This window comes from Carcharodon carcharias, chromosome 4, assembly GCF_017639515.1.
Source record: "Carcharodon carcharias isolate sCarCar2 chromosome 4, sCarCar2.pri, whole genome shotgun sequence".
In the NCBI taxonomy this organism is placed as follows: Eukaryota; Metazoa; Chordata; class Chondrichthyes; order Lamniformes; family Lamnidae; genus Carcharodon; species Carcharodon carcharias.
In genome coordinates this window covers 155,790,218-155,804,435 of record NC_054470.1, presented here as the reverse complement: position 1 = coordinate 155,804,435, position 14,218 = coordinate 155,790,218, and positions in this window count along the sequence as shown.

The following is a 14,218-nucleotide window of genomic DNA, read 5'->3' as shown; positions in this document are numbered from 1 at the left end:
AGATTTTTGAAATACTGGGTAGTTGAGGGCTATGAAGAGCTGGCACGAAAGAGGAGTTGAGGCCTGGGGCAGATCAGCCATGATCTTATTCAATGGCAGGGCAGGCTTGAGGGGCTGAAAGGCCTACTCCTGCTCCTATTTCTTATGTTCTTTTGTTCTTGTTCCTGTCTCTGTCTCCTAAGTCACTAAAAGCCCTGCCATGCAATGATTTCCAACTTGATTTGAGTGCTATACCTTTACCCAAACACTACTGACACCCTTGATAAGGAGGTGAGCAGGTCCAACAACTCTGTTTATGAGGTCTGGCAATGACTTCAGCAAGATGCACACACTACGCTTAAATCCTACACTCTGACCCCTCTTGCAGTCAAGGTTAAGGTTCCTGTTGTATCCATACTTGCCTTGTTCAGCTGCACAATTGCTGAAATTGAAAAATCACCAAGACAGGACATTCATCATTGAACATGCCCAACACATCTTCCTCCAGACAGTTAAGCTAGTCTCTGGGTTTCGATTGTTATGATTACAGTGCCCAACAACAGTTCCCCACCTCTGAAAATGCATTCACAATGAACCTTGGGATACATGTAGCTGATTTAAGTCGCCACGAGTAATCTGTCATCCACACACAACTGACATCAGTGTAACAGCAGCAGTAAATGCATTGAGCTCCGTGAACACATCTCCCAAGCCCACATCAGGGTTAACAGCAAAAATTGGCTATCAGGAATATTGGCCAGGCAGCACATTGGCAAATTATGGCCATTGCCTGAGATTGCTCATGTGCTATTATAGACTGCTCACTCTGGTGACAATGTGGGAGAACTGAAGCAATAGAAGACCCTGATTGGACTCAATTGGAGGCCAACATCCTGGAGCCTTAACTGACTGTGAAACTTTGAAGCAACTAATAGAACAATAGAATCCATGAGACTTGGAAAAGGTCACATTCAACATATATTTACAATTGTGACAGCTTTATACATTGAATTTTAAATAGATCTGTCGAGAAGCTCTATTTGCAGCTGGTATATTTCGTGACCGCCTTGGTGCCCTCGGAGACGGCGTGTTTGGCCATTTCCCCCGGCAACAGGAGGCGGACGGTGGTCTGGATCTCCCGGGAGGAGATGGTGTGCCGTTTGCTGTAGCGAATCAGGCAAGGATGTCGTTGACGAACGAGTTGATGACACTCATGGCTGAAGAGGAAATGCCGGTGTCCGGGTGGACCTGCTTCAGCACCTTGTAGATGTAGATGCTGTAGCTCTCCTTCCTGCTTTTCTTGTGCTTCTTCTCACCTTTGCCGCGTTTCTTGGTGGCAGTTTTCTTTGGCCCCTTTTTGGGGGCCATGCCCTTCGCCGCCTCTTCAGGCATTATACAATGAATGTGCACCCATGTGCACTCAATACTTTTTAATTTTTCTAACTCTACCACTACGTCTAGGTGCAGCCCCAACATCCGCAGCTGAGGAGGACCAGACTGAGCAGCCTGTTGACTGCTATGTCTTGTTAACTCAGGTGATTTTGGCTGGCATCCTCTGGTGGCCCGAGGTCTGGAGGGTCCCAGCCTGCTAAGGGTCTCCTGCTCAGGTACTGGTGCACCCTCCACAGCCTGACCTGCTGGAGCTGATGGGGTCACTGGCATAGGGGAGGGGGAACAGCTGAGCACCCTTGGAGTGTCCTGGGTGGATGCCCCCAGTGTGCCTGGCTGGCAATCCTCCTCCCTGCAGGTGCCCGATGGCAGCTCCTTGACTCTGTGAGGAGAAGGGGTACCTGGAGGGAGGTCGAGATGCCCCGCCCACCTCTCGCCTAGCCACTGCTGCACTGCACCCATGTATGAAGCGATGGACTGCAGGTCCGAGTGCAGAAACTGTGAACTCTGCTGGACCTGGGTCTCCACCGCCACCCTTTCCATGGAGACATTCAAGTGCTCATTTGTCAGAGCCACGGCAGCAGACAGAACATGACGGACTCCTATGTTCCAGTCAGCGAACAGCCACTGCCTGATGTTCCCATGCCTGTCTCTGAATCTCTAAGAGGTCTCTTAGGGCCAAGTCCAGAGACTCGCCATCAGACTCTGACTCAGCAGGGACATGGTTTCCAGCAGAGAGACCTCATCTGTCACTGCCATCAGCAGCTGTGGACTGTGTCAGTGAGGTGATCACCAGACTGTGAACCCGAGCCTGCTCTAGAGCTTGGACCCACTGAAGTGCCTGTATCTGCACTGATGGAGGGTGCAGCTGAACGTCATGACAGATCTTCCTCTGAAAGCTTCCTCTTCAGAGTTGACCTGGGGGCTGAGGCAGTATTGTCTCCGGGTTGCTGTCCTCCCCTTGTTCTTGCTGGTACCTGGAATAGAGAAAAGAGGGATTTAGTGATTGACTAAGGAGGCTCGTATATTAAAAATCACTCATAGCCAATATGCACATATTGGAGATGGGTTCTTGGTGGAGGCCGATCTCACCTTCTGTGCAGGCATGGTCACGCTCAGCAGCTTGTTCCTCAAAGCTACTAAAGGGACTAAGATCATGAGTTCCCCTCCAGTCTTGGCCTGCTTGTGGTTGATGTGCGCAATCTTGTCCTGCAGAAATCCAGAAGGATTGATTGTGAGGTCATTGGGTGAATGAAAAGTTCAGATGCAGGCATGCCTATTGTCACTGCTGAGCCTTCCCCAGTAAGTGACTAAGAAGCCACTTGCCTTGGAACTTATATGAGATGGAAAGCTTAAAGTGTCTGACATTCATTCAGTGCTGATGTCCCATCTACTGGTCATGTGTGACACCCCTGTGCACTCTAATCCTTAGACTGCCTGATGCCTTTATGAGAGTATGAGTTTGCAGTGAGTTGATGGTTCACCTGGCCGATCGCAGCATATCATTCATCCTTTTTCTGTACTGCAGGTCAGTTCCTGCCCATCCACTAGGAGATTCACCGAGCTCCTCGCAGATGCATAATTAATGAGCTGAACAGCGGAAGATTGCGCAGCCACCCCATCCAAATCACTCTGTCTTCCCCAGCCGCCACTGAACTTAAACTTCAGAGCAGTAGATTCCACCCAGAGTATGGCATCTAACTTCCTTTCTTGCATGTAAAGTAAAATAAAATAACACCTGCACAAAGTTGATGTGTGACAAGCTCATATTTGATCCACCCACCTACAATGGATCAAATGACTTCCTATTTGATTTTCTGAACTGAACATTTTTGATTTTGGTTTGATTTTATCTCAGCCAGGGAAGCAGCAAAGTGAACACATGCCCATCTGAGGGCAGCAGCAGACTGCTTTGAACAATTTTAATTGCTGCCCTCATTAATACGTCTTTTGATCACCTTTTGACCAAAGGGGAAGCCAGGACAATGGTGCTGCCCAGCCATTAAATACGTGTAATGTGAGGTTATTGTCAACAGGAACAGTCACCAGCCAAAGGTAAGTATTCCAGGACAGTAATCCCAATCGGAGGGGGAGAGAGGGTATGAGAGGGTTGCTCAGACCCACTGGGAAACCAAAAAAAAAATTTTTAATAAATTTGCCTCATCTGACCCTAACTCCCTTGCCCTGGACAGAAGCCATCACTGCTCCACACTACCCCGCAACACCTCCCCAACTCAGGCCTCAGCTTAAAATAACGGATCGGGCCCTAATGATGTCATCCAAGCTCAATCTGCATATTTAAAGAGGACCCCAGTGGAAAGGGGGCGAATGTCCTTGTCACCTACAATTTAATTGTAGCCAAATTTGTCAGCCAAATTGGAAGGGGAAAAAGTAAATCCCCACTTCAGTTTAACTGCCCCTCCAATTGGTTTTGGTTTGTGCTTTCAGGAAAGTGAAAATCAAGGCCCCTGACCTAAATCTAAAACATAATGCAAAATCTTCTGAAGTTAGTGGGAAGGAAAATTGAACAAGGTATAAAACGTGGAGTCGATATGATCCTGTCAAATTCCCAATGGGTGGGTTAGTTAAAGTTGCATTTTTAGTGATTTTTATTCAAATTAAATTATGGAATAAGTGAAACATGAGGTGTGTTACAAGCATTTGCAAAATGATTTTTTTTATTGTTCACTGTTGCCCAAGGAAAACCTGCCCAAGCAGAATCCTTATCCAAGCATAACATTTCTGGGCAGCATATTTATTAATTTTCTTTGACTTATGGGTTTGAATTTCTCTCTTTCTTCATTTTAACAGCAATAAATTGAAGTATTGCTGTTCTACATTTTCCACTGGACAAATTCATTAAATGGAATCAGATTCACCTCTGGTAATGTTCATATTTTTAATTCCCAAGTGTCACCAATGGAGAGCAGAAAACCTGGCGGGTGGGTAGAGGAGCAAATGAATAAAGCCCAGTAAACACAGCAGCCTTTTTGGGAGTCTGTCTGTAAGAGGCAATTTGATTGAAATTTTCAAGATGTTAAGGGGAACTGATGGGATGATAGAGTGAATCTATTTTGCCTAAAATTAGTGCCAGGCTTTACAGAAGTGAAGTTAGGAAAAACTTCTACAAATAAAGGGCGGTAGAAGTTTGAAATGCCCTTCCACTGAAGGCAATTGACTCTGTGTCAATTGTTAATTTTAAATCTGAGATTGATACATTACTGTCAACAAAAGGTATTAAGAGATTTGGAATTCGCTCACTGATCAGCCATGATCTCATTGAATGGAGGAACAGGCTCGAGAGGCTTAATGGCCTCCTCTTTTTCTTATGTTCCTATATTCCTCACAAGTTACTCTCAGGATTCCACATTGATCCGTTCCAACGTTTGCTTATGTCGCCCTTCAATGGCTCTCTATTGGACATTTGTTTGACCTGCCCAGAGCATCTCACTTGACGCTTGATCAACAAGGCCTCTATTGCAGACAAGCTAGCATGTACCAACAATTTAATGATTGCTTAACATCTTGTCCACCCTTTTCTGTCCATAATTGACTGGTAGTTGCAGAGGTGGGAGCTTTCAAGGCTTTTGAAGTGGCACCTATGACTTTTCAAGTCTCTCAGGCATAGAGAAAATTGGACCACTTCATCATAAGACTTTGAGAATGATGTTGATTTTTCAGTCCACATGTGAAGAAACGCTTCCTTGTCCTGAAATGCATCTGATGACAGGATGTTGCATAAGAAGGTGAATTGTTGGACTGGACTCAGATCTGTTCTCTCAATGAACAGGGATGATGATGTATACTGTGAACCAGATATTAGTTTCAGCGTAACCTCTGGTTTCTACAAATTGATGGATAGATTGTAAGTTTCGGCTACAAATAAAAAATGATTAGCAGTGGTCTTGTGGTCTTCTGATACGTAGATCAACAGGGATCACCATCGGTGTCTTGGAGATCATAACAAGAAAACTTCTTTAGCTTGGATCTTTGCTTGTTGTGTGCATAACTAGATCAGTTCCCCTGCCCCCCATTCTGCACCAGATACACACTCTTTCCCGATGATCTGAATGAAATCCTTCAGTATGGTCAAGAACAAATAGCCAAATAAGGCAAATGAGAAGAATCATAGAACTTTACAATACACTGTGCCTGTGTCAGATATTCATCCACTTCCCTTTTAAAAGCTGTTATCGACTCTGCTTCCACCAATGTTTTGGACAGATGTTTCCCTGCCCTATTAGCCCTCTGTGTAAGAAATATTTCTCCAAACTTCTCCCGTTATTCTTTTGGTGATGATCTTCAACTTATGCCTTCTGGTCAGTAACCAGTGGAAACAGTTTTTTCCTGATTTATATTAACCAAACTTCTCAATTTGGAACACCTTTATCAGATTTCTTCAATCTTTTTTGTTCTAATGAAAATATTCCCAGTTTCTCCTGTTTCTCCTCATTCAGTCCTTCAAGCCTGTGCCACCATTTATTTAGATCACGACTGATGAGTAAATCAATTCCTTTTACCCACCTTTGCTCCTATCATTTCATAACTTTACCTAACGAAAAATTATCTACCTCAGTGATCGTAGCTTCCACAGTCTTTGGGGGAAAGAATTCCAGATTTCCATTTTTCTTTGTGTGATAATGCATTTCCTGATTTCACTCTTGAATGGCCCAAGCTGTAACTTTTAAGATTGAGCACCCTGGTTCTTATTTCCCCCACCAGAGGAAATAGCTTTTCTGTCTCTACTGAATCCTTTTATAATTTCCAAATCTTCAACTAAATCATCCTTCATGCTTCTAATCTCAAGGGAATGCAACTCAAGTTTATGCACTCGGTCCTCATAATTTATCTCTCCCAAGCCCAGCTATTATTCTGGTGAATCTGCAATGTAACCCCTCCAAGACCAATATATCCTTCCCGTGAAATTGAACACAGAACACAGAAGCCCAGATAGCATCTGACCAATGCTCTGTACAACTGAAGCATTCTCTTCTCTGCTTTGTACTCCAATTCTGTTGAGGCAAAGGCCATTTTTCCATCAGTCCTTTTGCTCCTTCACAGTTTCTAGCATCTCACCATTAAAAAAATATTCTTATTCATCTTTCTTGGCTAAACATGGATGCCCTGATGCTTCCCTACATTGAACGCCACAGTTTTGCCCAATCACCTAATCTATCTTTATCCCTTTGCAACTTTCTGTTCCCATCTACAGCACTTAATTCTTGCACCTAACTTAGTGTCATCTGTAAAGTTGGATACAGAAATCTCTCTTCTTTCATTGAATAATGGCTCTCCCCTGGTGTCATTTTATTGAATGTTTTCCACAGCCTTTGCATGGCCTTGACATCCTTCTTAAATAATGTTGTTGATAACTGGGCACAATATTTTAATTATAGCCTAACCAATTTTTTGTGTAAGTTCAGCATTACTTCTGTACTTTATTACTGCTTTGAGGAAGATTTTTTTTTCTGAAGTTTACACATATTTGGATGCAAAGATATACCCCAAACAGAAATGTTCAGCTATACAATGGATAATTATATATAATTATTATAGTATAAAATTATATTGAATAATTCTTAAGTTGTGGCTTTTCAGTTGTGGTTTTTCTAATATCTCATCCTGTTTTGGAAGACTCACTTGTTAATGCAGCACCATGTTCGTAACTGTTCTGAGATTCTTTTAATGCATGAAATGACCCAGCACAAATGTGACTGTGGCTGTGATTGTATTGATTTTGTCTATAATTTCCCAGTGGCAGCAATTTGCAATTTCAGCAGAAACTTTTAACCCTTTTCAACACTTAAATAATTCAGTTCAGTTCTCCTCACTTCCTTTTCTGAAGCCAGTTGTTCCTTACTGCAATAGGGTGTATGGCCAATTGCTCTCTAGTACTTTTTCAAAGTGGTCATTAATCATGCAAGAGTGCTGACAGTTAGTGACAGAGGCTATTCAACTATATGGAGCATCACAGTCAAGCCCAATACTATCTTCATCCAATATAGACCCACACACTCACACCCACACACATATACATGCACGGCTATGCCCACATGCACACATGCATGCCCACACAGACCCACACAAACATACACACACATGCCCACACCCACACACACATGTGCACATACACACACATTTCCAGTGAGCGGAGGAGGAAATTTGATTGATTTTTTGCACCCTAAACCAACGGCAATGAAGCACAATGTAGTAGCCCATTTGTTACTCAAGTAAGGATGCATCCTTGGACATTCCCAGTTTGTATGGTTCAACAATTCATTGTGTCACCAAAAGATATCAAGAATTCTTTTAAGCTTCTCTCATAAGGAGAATGGTAGTTCTATTTAAGGAGGTTGTTAGTTGATGACAGTGCAGCAGTGTTGTCATATGGAACGTTATAACAAGGATGGTTAGCAGACACTCTCACAGACATTTATAGTGTTGTTTATCCACTCAAACCTCAAACTTAACCTCCTGAACAAAGTGAGTGACCACAGGTAAACTCTCTAAGATAAAACTTTGTGACATTTCTGCCAGGCTGTCAAAGAAAATCTAGCAAAAACTTTGAATTTCGATCTTTCGATTCTGACCAGCTGTATTCCACACACATTACTATGTGTTCCACCCAGACAGTTGTCCATGAATGTACTTCTCTTTATTAACCCTGAACCTATTCCTGGTCAAAAATTTCTCCACCTCTTTCTAAAGAAGTGAATCAACATAGCATTAATTGTTTCTTATGGAAATGTTTTTCATGTATGTACTACTCTTTGAAAGAAATACTCATCCTCTGATAATGCAGGCACAGTTTAAGTTAATAAACTGCCTCCATACACAATAGTCCATTTCGCTGAGCATCCTGAAGAACTGGGACATATCCCCCTCTCAAACTCCTTTTCTACATTGGCTGTCAGTTCCCCAACACTTCACATTTAAAATGCTCATCTTTGTACTTAAAACCTTCCCTTCCAATTTCTTTAACCTCCCTCAGTCTCACAACACCACGCCACTTCCATCACTCCCAAACCTCTCTATTCATACATAGAATATAGAGCACAGAAACAGGCCATTCAGTCCAAACAGCTCCCTGTGAGCCTCCTCTTATCCTTCCTCATCTAATTCTATCAGCATGACTCATTGTTCCCTTCTTCCTCACATGTTAATGCATTTATACTATTTGTCTCAACCATTCCCTGTGCTAGCAAGTTTCACGTTTACACCACTCTTTGGTTAAAGAATTCCATGGCTCCAATTTTGTGCACATTGTGCACACGTGATCAGCAGGTCCAGGAGTGGCCACGATTGCTGCTGCCATCCGCAAACGTGAAAACAACTCGATTTCGCGCTAGCTCACCAATTAAGGGCTAGCCAGCATGAAATGCACCCCCACATTGGGGAAGGGTTGCCGGCAGGGGCAGGAGCATGGCAGGCGCCAGGTCCAATGGGGACCCGGCAGATTGTTTTAAAATGGCTGAGGCTGCACCCGGAAAGTTGCCGGGAGTTCCAGAAGAGGCACAGAGAGCTGTCCAAATCTAAGCTGAAGGTATAGCATCAACACCCACTCAACACGCCATGTGGGAGGGCAATTCAGGAGGAAAATCTGCTGCCCCGCTTCTTGGATGAGTACCTGGGGATCTCGTGCCGGCAGTGAGTGCCCTTAAGCTGCGGGATGGCTAGAGGAGGCCACCCCACCAAACAAAGAAGGAGGCCTGGGCAGAAGTGGTAGCCCAGGTCAGTGGGCACGACATGGTGTGCAGCCCCAGGATTCAGCACCGAAAATGGTTTAATAATCTCCTGTGCTTGGGAAGGGTGAGTACTGATTTGGCATGGTACTCTGTGGAGAAATCTTGAGGCGTGGTTGCCCTTAGTGGCACTCAGGGGTGTAAGATTCAGAGTAACAGAATGCACATATACCTGTGCCTGCTAAGGCTGGGAGATCAGACCAGTAACCCTGGGTGCATATGAAGGTTATTTGTGCAAATATGATGGGCACTTCAATCTGCTTTTGGGAGCAGTGGGGGGAGCATTGGAGGGGGTTGGGGACGAGCCTGGTATGGTGTTGCAGGTAGAGGGTGGCCTAATGAATGGACCTTTGTCCTTAAGGATAAGAGGAGCCATAATACTGCTGAGTGCACAAGAACGGGTGGTGGAGTGGCCAAGCTGCTCATCCTGAGCAAATGTGAGATGAACACCCTAGAGCCCAAGTGCAAGCATGCACCAAGGTCATCAGGTCATTGATAGGCAGGCATCTTGGAGAAAGTTAAGAGTACAGTGGACAGTTGCAGGGCAGGCGGAGACTGCAAACAATGTAGGGTCCTCTCATCTCAAAACCTAACTTCTGATCAAGAGTCCCGAGTGATACAGCAATGACAATGGCACCATGATGCTGCTGTCCATAGTCTCCCCTGACCGCTAGCATGCACATTCAGTACATGATACCACTGGCACATTGTCTTCCTCCCTCAGATGAGACATCCTCCAGAGGCACCTGGTTCCCCAAGGACCCTCAATTGACATCGGAGGTGGAGCCACACACAGATCCACGCTACCAAGCTCCAGCTCAGATACAAGCACATTGGTGGGCTGTAGTTCATCGGCTCAGGTGGTTGTGCACTGTAGGGAGGTCACGGCATACCCGCATAAGGAGCTGGCAGAGGTAGAGAGTACCCAAGATATCAGCTGTTGGATGCTGAGTCCGAGGGAGACGATGAGCCTCTGGAGTTGTTCATCAGGTGGCAGATGATGGATGTCCAGCAGGATGCACAGGAAGATCTGGCTGAGATCCCTGAGGGTGTGCATGCCATGGTCTCTGTCAAGGAGGAGTCTTTGAGGAGCTTGAACACTGTGTTGACTCTGTCTGAGCACTGACAGCACAGCCTCTTCCATTGAGAGAGTGCTGACTCTCAAGGAGAGGCAGCTCCAGGAACAGAATAGTGTTCCTGGGATTGTCCTGGGAACTGCCGCTCCCATACACCAGCAGTGGCCTCAGAAGGTTACTGCCAATGTGAGAGATGGATGAGGCACCTAGTGTCTGCTAGGTGCCTGTCCATCAATGCTGAGCGGGGAGATCCAGACGTGCCTCACACTGGCAAGCAAGCTGCCTGTCATCTCTGTGGGCTCCTCTCACAGCCTTCCGGATGGGGGCAGTAGGTCCTGCACCCCTCTGCCAGTGACTGTGGCATCTTTTAAGGCCATGACAACTGAGGAGTGCCCAGCCATGTTGCTGGTCACACCGTCCAAGGCAAAGCCTGTTCAGGCTTCACTGGCTGGAGGATGATTGCCAGGGTCATCAGGGCCGACACGACAGCAGAATCCACAATTTGCCCCCAATGCCACTGCCAGCGAGTGGCTGAGGCACCAAGACATAGCCTTCATTTGAACTTCTAATTGCCTTAAATGGCTGATTAATTGTCGACGGGCGCACTCCCGAGTCCGGCACACGCCCGCTGACCGAAATATGGCGCAAGCACGCAATGACATCGGGATGTGCGCCTGACATCTTCTTGCAAGGTTTAATGCTCTTCCAGATTGGGCACATGCCCAATACTAGCGTGTAAAATTCTGGCCCATATTTTATTTCGTGGTGATTATCTTTTGGTGATTATCTGGTTTTGCTCTATCCCTCAACTGGAGGCATGCTCTCCCTGCCTGTTCTATCAAAACCTTACATAATTTTAAAAACCTCGATTAGATCACCCCTCAGCCTTTTCATTTCAAGAGAAAGGAGGCCTTGTGCGGAATCATCCCAGATTTGCACTAAGTGCGGTGGTGGATGTGAAAAATGACATTTAACCTTCTGGCCACAATGGTGGATTTGCGTGCTGCATTGTCCCCTTCCCGCCTCATTAATTATGCAGTCAAGGGAAACACTCCATCTTGCTGGCGGGTGGCCTCCAATTTGCCTGCCACGCCGTTACCTCACAACTTCCTCAATCCAGGTGCCATATTTAAACTACAGCCGCGCGTATAGTTCTCAATGCTTGTAGCCCCAAAAGCCAAGAAGAGTGCAGCATCCCTAGAACACCTTTTGGACACCATGGAGGCCCGCCATGATGTCCTCTACCCATGCTCTGACTGGAGATGGTCCATCAGCCTCACCACTGCGGCTTGGGAGGCGACAGTGGTGGTTAGTGCCAATGCTGCACACAAGAGGTCAGCTATCCAGTGCAGAAAACGGATGAATGATCTCATCCATGTCACCAGGGTAAGTCAACCATCTGATCACTCTCAACTTACCACCCACAAGCCCACCACACACTCATTGACATCTCTCTCACTGCCAGAGCAAGGGACATCAGCACTCACTCTCTCGCTCACACTCTCACATCTCCATCTGGCCTCATCCACTCTGGAGATTGCCTCCTCATCCCATCCATAGCTCCACTCAGCACAGATGCACGCTTGGCATCCTTCTCATTTAGCCTAGTTTGTGCCTTGCTCACACTTTCTCCATATGTCTTTATGCAGGACAAGATCATGCACAATCAACAGGAGAGGTCCCAGACCAGAGGTAGAGTGCTGGACATCAATGTCCTCACACCGTTCAAGAGCCTCATGTGTTGGAGCTGGCCGGAGAGTACATGGACTGCTCCTGTTGCGATGGTGAGGTCAGTGACAAGCATCTACTTAAGAATCCTGCACCACATCATCCCTCTCTCAACACCACTCTGAGTCCACTGTTCTGTGTGTAACACGGCTGCCAAGCACTAATAATGTCCACTTTCTCTCCCAGGGACATCTGCCATGTCGCCCTCAGGCAACTTGACCCCAACCCTGGCGCTGAGAGCAGCTTGGTTGAGGATCCTGAGGGCAGCACCATTGAAGACCCATCATGGCTCCTCACCCACACCCTCCACCAGCGCAACCACACACAACTCGGTGGGACTTAGATGTAGAGCTGCCTCAGGATCACAATCTGGTGAGCACAGCACACAATCAGTTCCACAGCAGATGGCGACAGGGACATCCTTGGTCGCTGGCACTCAGGGAATTGCTGGAGGCAAGGAATCTGCTGAGTTTGAGTCAAGTGATGAGCCTCTGGACTCGGTCGTCCATCAGTTGTTGGAGCTGCAAAGACAATCACAGCAACATCAGGAAGGGATGCCTGGTGCACTCCTCAGATTGTAAGGGACGATGGAGGAATCTGCCTGCCTTCAGTGTGAGGCAAAAGTGCCGCCATGCTGATGCACCAAGGTCAACACTGGTAGGATGGCATCCACCGTGGAGACCTTGGTCCAGATCATTGCTCTTGCACTGCTGCACGGGTTGAATTCGCTGATGCCATATTTGGCCTCCAACAGTGTCAATGCAAGATGGGTGCAGGACAGCTCCATCTCACTCCAGCTTCTCCTTCACCTCAAGGAGTCAGCCAGGGGCTGTCAGGCACCCATAGGGAGGAGGACCAGCCTTTCGACATCCTAGGGCCATCCACCCAGGTGACTCCGGGAATGTCCGGCCAATCCAAATCCCCTCTTATTGTGAACCCCACAGCTCCAGCTCCACAGGCCAAGGAGGGTGCACCTGACCCACAGCAGGACACCCAAAGCAGGCCGGGGCCCTCCAGGACTCAGCCGCCCAGAGGGCCCCTGCCAAGGTCATCACAGACAGGACTTAGAAGTCACAGGCTGCCTTCACCTCCACTGTGGATGTCGGGGGAACGCCAAGACGTAGCGGCAAGGTTAGTAATGTTGTGACACAGCAGTTAGTAAAGCTGAGTTATTTAAAAATCCCAGAGGGAAACTTTAAACAACTGTCATAACCTATATTTTTATGTGGTATGTTTGAGATACAACTCTAAATTCAGGATTCAGGCCACCAGCTCTTGAGAAGTTTTATACTAAACTAAATGAAATATTTTATTAATTTACACAAGTTCACTATATTCACATGGCTACAAATTACTACTATCATAACTTTTAATAAATTCCCAAACTAATCTCCATGAAGGCAACGGCAACCCATAGACTTAACCAGACACCAGGCAAAGCATTTTCACCTTACGAATTCAAAATGAGGTTCCTCTCACTTTGATCCCTGTGGAGACATTTGTAGGCTTACAGCTACTATGATCTTACATTGCCTCTGCACTGCACACACAAAAATTGCTATGGGTTATATCCAGCACATCTCATTGAATGTAAATTCTCATTGTATCACCAACCTCATTGAACTCCATCTCTTCTAACAATAAAAACTCTTTCATAGTACCAATTTTACAAATATCAACATGTTACTTAGTGTCTACTAGCTAGGTGCCAGATTTCACCCCACTTCTTAAATGCTGTGTTCAAAAAAATGCAAATGTATCTACCTCTCTTACATCTCAAAACTAGTATACATCAAAGCACCTAGATTGCTGGCTTTAATCCAATTAAGACACACCCACAGACTAACCTCTATTTTAAAAGAAAAATATTTTCCAATAATATTATATACATTAATAGCTTCATGACAGGAAAGTTGAGGGGATACAGTTACGCCGCATGGCCACAGGTGTTAACCACTTGTACATAATGTTCAGTATTGTAAATAAACTCCCAAGAATGTCTCCTTGTCTATGGCATCTTGTTATGATGAGCAGTGTTTGTGTCAATCAGATGTGAATCCTTGGTTCCTGTACAAGATACAGGCAGGTGTCTCAGTCCAGGGCCTCTTCCCTGTGCAGTGTGTAACCTTCAGACCAAAGTGAAGGTCCGGCCTCACACCCACTGGACACATTAGTGATGCCTGCATCTCAATGGTGCTGGTCACTGATGTCAGAATATCGGGGGCAGGCATCACAGAGATCCATCATTCTCTCTTTGTGCTCTCAGCACCTTTGAGGTGGGGCTGGCCTCCATCCCTTCAGCAT